Genomic DNA, 6,000 nt, shown 5'->3' on the forward strand with positions numbered 1-6,000 from the left:
GACCCAAAAACATACTCAAAAATGGAAATTTATTAATTTGTGAAAGGGATCAGGCAAGCTCAGTCTAGAAGGCTGTGCTGGAAATCAAACCCTAGGGCCTCTCAATGCTAGGTAAGCACTCTATCTACCCTTGAGTATACCCTGGAAAACAATTAAAAGTTTGGCTTGTCAATCAGCCTAAATCAAAACATTTTCTTCTAAATCCTTTTTCAAGTAAACTTATGGTTTAGGGAGTTTTGTTGTTGCTGTTTTTTTGTTATTGTTGTTTTGGTGCTGGGAATGAACCCAGTATATCATGTATGCTAAGCACATACTCTACCACTGAACTATGCCTCCAGCCCCTGAACTTGAACTTTTAATTAAGTACCCACTTATAGTTGCACACCTGTAAACCTGAAGACTCAGGAGGATCAAAAATTTGAGGCCAGCTTAAGAAAATCAGTGAGTCTTTGTCTCTCAAAGATATTTAAAAGGGCTCAGTGGGGGCTGGGGATATGGCTCAAGCGGTAGCGCGCTCGCCTGGCATGCGTGCGGCCCGGGTTCGATCCTCAGCACCACATACCAACAAAGATGTTGTGTCCGCCGAGAACTAGAAAGTAAATATTAAAAATTCTCTCTATTTCTCTCTCTCTCTTCTCTCTCACTCTCTCTAAAAAATAAAAAATTAAAAAAAAGGGCTCAGTGGTAGAGCATCCTGGGTTCAATCCCCAGTGCCACAAAATAAATGAATGAATAAATAACCACTTATTTTCTTGTTTAATGATTTGTCAATGCCAAATCTTACCAAATCCAGCCTTCAAAGAACACACAGTCCAACCAGGTAGTCACATATAATACAAGCATCACTAAACACCTTGCTCAAGTCTATGAGGTTGCAAAGATTGTAAGTTATAACATGCTGGGAAGCGGCATGTTGTAGTGTTAAATACAGTCCAAAGACCCATCTCTAAAGAAACTGGGCCCATGATCTCCTCAACTGAGGCTCGGTGGGTATTCAGAAAATTTTTGTATAGAAGCTGAAGCAAGAGAAAGACAAGAATAAAGGAAAGAGCCGGGAGTAGTGGTACACATTTGTAATCCAGTGGCTCAGGTAGCTAAGGCAGGAGGATCACAAGTTCAAAGTCAGTCGTAGCAAATTTAGCAAGGCTAAACCAACTTATCATCCTACCTCAAAATAAAAAATGAGAACATGAGGGGCCGGGTTTGTGGCTCAGTGGTAGAGAGCTTGCCTAGCATATGTGAGGCACTGGGTTCAATCCCCAGCACCATATAAAAACAAATAGAGCCAGGGCTGTGGCTCAGTAGTACAACAATTGCCTAACGTGCATGAGGCACTGTGTTTGATCCCCAGAACCATGTAAAACTAAAAAATAAAGGTATTAAGTCCATCTACAACTAAAAAATTTAAAAAATTAAATTAAAAAAATAAATAAAATAGAGGTATTATATCCATCTACCTATAACAGCTACAACTGATTTGATGAGACCGCTCAAGCGGTAGCGCACTCGCCTGGCATGCGTGCTGCCCGGGTTTGATCCTCAGCACCACATACAAACAAAGATGTTGTGTCCGATGAGAACTAAAAAATAAATATTAAAAAAAACAAGGAAAAAAATATACATCAAAATGTCTAAATCCAAATGATTCTCTTCTCCACAAATAACCTTTAAAAGCTTCTCACTGAGGGCTGGGGTTGTGGCTCACAGGTAGAGTGCTCACCTAGCATGCACAGGTGAGGCACTGGGTTCGATCCTCAGCACCACATAAAATATTAATATTGTGTCCACCTGTAACTAAAAATATTAAAAAAAAAAGGACTTCTCATTGAGACAGGCATGGTGCATGCCTATAATCTCAGAGGCTCCAGAGGCTGAAGCAGGAGGACTGAAAACTCAAAGGCAGCCTCAGCAACTTGGCAAAGCCCTAATCAATTTAGCAAGACCCTGACCCAAAATAAAAAAGGTCTGGAAGGGCTGGGACTATAACTCAGTTGGTAGAGTGCTTGCCTCACATGCACAAGGCCCTGGGTTCAATCCCCAGCACCCCAAGGGTGGGGGGGTAGTATGGGGATGTGTTTTTTAGTGGTTAAGCACCCATAGATTCAATCCCTGGTATTAAAAAAAGTGTCTCATTGAGCTGGGCATGGTGGCAGACATCTAAACAGTAGGTTGAGGCAGGATGATCACAAGTTGCAGGCTAGCCTCAGCAACTTACTGGGACTTTCAGCAACCTATAGAGAACACCCTGTCTCAAAATAAAAATAAAAGGGCTAGGGATGTAGCTCAGTGGTAGAGCACCCCTGGATTCAATCCCTAGTACTTCACAATCTCATATGCAAACACACACACAGAAAACATGATTCTCACTGAAATTTTTCTAAGTTTTAGACCCAGGTGGTGATGGCAATCCCAGCAACTCAGGAGGGTGAGACAAGAGAATCACAAGTTCAAGGCCAGCCTCAGCAATTTAGCAAGGCCCTAAGCAACTTAGTGAGATCTCATCTCAAAATGAGGGGAAAAAAAAAAAAAAAAAAAAAGGAGGGCAGGGGGAGTAAGGACCCATTTCAGTGGAAAAGCATCACTGGTTCAATACCCATATCAAAAAGAGAAAAAAGTAGACACTTAAATTGTGTTAAAATTATTTCAAAATCTACCACATGCTTATATGGTGATACTCCCTACAGATCCTTTCTCTCTTTGCCTTCCTTTAGGTTCATCTCCACTGGGTTTTACAAACACCAACAAAAACAGCTGCTAAGATGTATTAGGGATTACTACCTCACCATCAACACCTTGGATGCCATAACACTTAGCTTTTAAGGACATTCCATTTACTCAAATTAACAACTAAGAGTAAACTGGTATTTGCTGACATATGGGTTACCTTGCAAGAAGAAAAAAAAACAAAATAACATCAATTTGTTAAAGTATAGAGGAAATTCTCTATTTGTGAATTCACGAAGACTCGTACTTTGGAACAGGGATTATCCCTTTATAATACATTCCCCATCCTGTGGAAAAACTGTCTTAGAATAAAGGAAATCTTAACTCATCATTTTAAAAAGGATTTCAATATTTAAAGGATAACATGCTTAAAAGTAAAGTCAAGGGCTAAGATTGTGGCTCAGCGGTAGAGCCCTTGTCTAGCATGTGCAAAGCCCTGGGTTCAACCCTCAGGACCACATAAAAATAAATAAGTAAAGGTACTGTGGGGCTGGGGTTGTGGCTCAGTGGCAGAGCACTTGCCTGCACATGTGAGGTACTGGGTTCCATCCTCGGCACCAAATAAAAATAAACAAACAAAATAAAGATATATATATACATATATATATATATATATATATATAATATAGTCATTGTGTCCAACTACAACTAAAAAGTAAATGTTAAAAAAAAAAAAAGGTAAAGTCACTTCATACAGTTCAGTCCTTCAATATAGGATTATATTACCTACATGTATGTCATACTTTAGAGGGTAGAGATAATGCCCGGTTTCCATTAAAAAAAAAAAAAAAAGAGCATATTGAAATAAATCCATTCTGGTTCATGTTCTCCTACCATTTATTCCTGAATTACTAAAATGTCACTCTGATTTATAACAAGACCCTCCTGGTGAGCAATGCACAAGCTTCACCATTTCCCAGGAAGGGGAAGTAGAGGTGTTATTGCTCTAGTTCTAAAGGAAAAGCTACATGTGACTACTGCTAGTCCAGCCCACACTTAAGCCAGAGGAAACAAGAGTGGCAGGAAACAGGCAGAAGAAGCAATTACAATACTTTCTCATGGCCTCATTTTCTCCCATGCCACCACCTCCAGCCACAGTTAAGTCACAAAGAAAATCTGTCTGAAAATATTCCTTAATTATTGAGAGTCAGAGCAGCAAGGAAGCAACTGGAAGAAATCAAAAGTATGGGAAACAAGTAGGACAGAGATCAGGAGAAAATCTCTCACCATACATGTGAACTAGCCATAAGTAAAGAAATCAGGCAGAGCACACTGCTAGCAGGCAGAAAAGTGATATAGGAAGCTAATCACCATTGCCTAGGGTAAGAGAAGGCTTCACTGCACAGGAAGAATAGTCTTAGCAAACTGGGGTCCTACAGGCAGGTAAAAGATGATCAATCATCTCTAGAGAGTGGAATCTATTGCTGAGATAATGGGGCCATACCAATGTACCTACCTGATGTCTGAGCTAGAGAAGAGCTTAGGTATGAATGGCATTTACTTTCCTTCCACTTTTATTTGTGGAATCAAAGTAAAAAGCATGTACAATTAACAGAAAAAAGAAAAACAATAACTAGCTGGGCACAGTGACTCACGCCTGTAATACCAGTGGTACCAGAGGCTGAGGCAAGAGGACCACAAGTTCAAAACTAGCCTCAGCAACTCAACCAGACTTTGTCTCAAAATTTAAAAAAAAAAAAAAATGACTAGGGATGTGGCTCGGTGGTAAAGCACCCCTGGGTTCAATCCCAGGTACCAAAAAAAAAAAAAAGAGAGAGAGAGAGAGAAAGAAAAGAAATACACTAACTAGTGGCATACCTTAGGTGAAAAAAAGTCTTACCATGGTGAAAGAGAAAATAAAAGAACTGAATTCCACTAAAAATGTTAATCATATGCCCTTCAAATAAAAGATGATCTTTGGATGCCTTATTGAAGAGCTTAAAAAGCTCTCAATTGTTAGGCTACACAGGTGCTAGAGAAAGACTGCCTCACTACTGGCAGACTACGATTGGATTTAAGAGGTGGTAGCAAACTACAGGATTATGTCAACCAGGAAATAATAGGAACGATGATAGGATATATCCCTAAAGAAAGGGTAGTGACAAGGCCAGAGTAGTGACAGTGGAGATGTCTGGGCAACTAATTAGATTGAAAACTCAAGGAAAACGGTGGGAAAGTGATTCACCGGTAAAGAAAACTTAGTCGTTATGCACCAATGAAAGCATTTTGAATATATAACAGCACTTCACAAATTTACAAATCGCTCTAAACCTACATTAAAGAAAGAACTGTGACACAACCAAACTACACGAACCAGGAACGAGAAGGGAAACTCGGTCCCATCTGAGAAAGGAGCCTTTCAGAAGAAAAAGTATTAGAATAACTACGCCAAAGAAAGGTAGAGTGCTGAAGTTGGGCTTGAAGAAAGCCAGTCCCAGGACAAACTCCGGGCGTGAAAACGGAAAGTTGGTCAGGATGCAGGGGGACAGCGTGGCGGGAGAGCTGCAGCCCACAGGCAGGAGCCCAAGGTGGGAGAAAAAAACCACACCGTCCAGGACGGAGATCCACGGGGAAAGGGTAAGCGCCCCTTGGAGCTAGGTGGGGCCGGGCCAAATAGAATTAGGGAAGACTGAAGAGAGAATCGGGTTACCCGGGAGCGAGAGTTAGAAAGGTGCCCGGGCCTGGACATACTAAGGAAGCGTGAAGCCAGCGAAACAAGCTCGGCCCGGTCCTCACAGATCGGCGCTAGGGCAGCCCAAAGATGGTTGGGTGCTCAGAAGACCTAACCCCAAGTCCAGAAAGCACGCACCGGAGCACGCAGGGACCAGGAAGGGGGGAGGGTGGCAATTACCGCTGTTGCTCTCGCTGGACTGACAACCCGTCGCTGCCGCCGCCGCCGCTCGTTACCTGCCAATGTGCCTCTTACAAAGCGGCGGCGGCGGCAGGGGCGGCCCTGCCCGTCACGTGGCCTTTACGTCACGGGCCAGGGCGGAGCAAGGACACGTCGCTCGCGCGCGGCTTCCCAGCCCGCCCCGACAGCAAACGGCCTCCTCTAACTATCAATCTTGCCCTGACAGGGCAAAGCTAATATCTCAGAGCGGGTGATGACTAGAATAAGGAGCAATTAAAGGGGACTGTATGGAATTTCTCGTAATTGGAGTTCTCAGGGTAGTATGCCCAATGCCATGCAGGTTGCCCACAACTGCAGCTCGTTGTCGCGCTGTGATGACCTCATGAGGCACCACGTGTTGCACCGCTGCGGCCTGCTTCCTCTAA

The 6,000-nt window shown here is 42.7% G+C and overlaps 1 protein-coding gene across 1 annotated transcript in view; it reads right to left on the reverse strand.

The window, feature by feature from the left end:
- LOC101963325 (ubiquitin-associated protein 2) overlaps positions 1-5,706 on the reverse strand; it is a 76,899-nt gene extending 71,193 nt beyond the window's left edge. The window contains exon 1 of the mRNA XM_078047744.1: positions 5,576-5,706. The gene's annotated coding sequence lies outside the window, so the exon portion shown is untranslated. The remainder of the gene's footprint in view (positions 1-5,575) is intronic.
- Between the last annotated feature and the right edge of the window lie 294 nt (positions 5,707-6,000).

The sequence above is a fragment of the Ictidomys tridecemlineatus genome, chromosome 4, assembly GCF_052094955.1.
Source record: "Ictidomys tridecemlineatus isolate mIctTri1 chromosome 4, mIctTri1.hap1, whole genome shotgun sequence".
Taxonomy (NCBI): Eukaryota; Metazoa; Chordata; class Mammalia; order Rodentia; family Sciuridae; genus Ictidomys; species Ictidomys tridecemlineatus.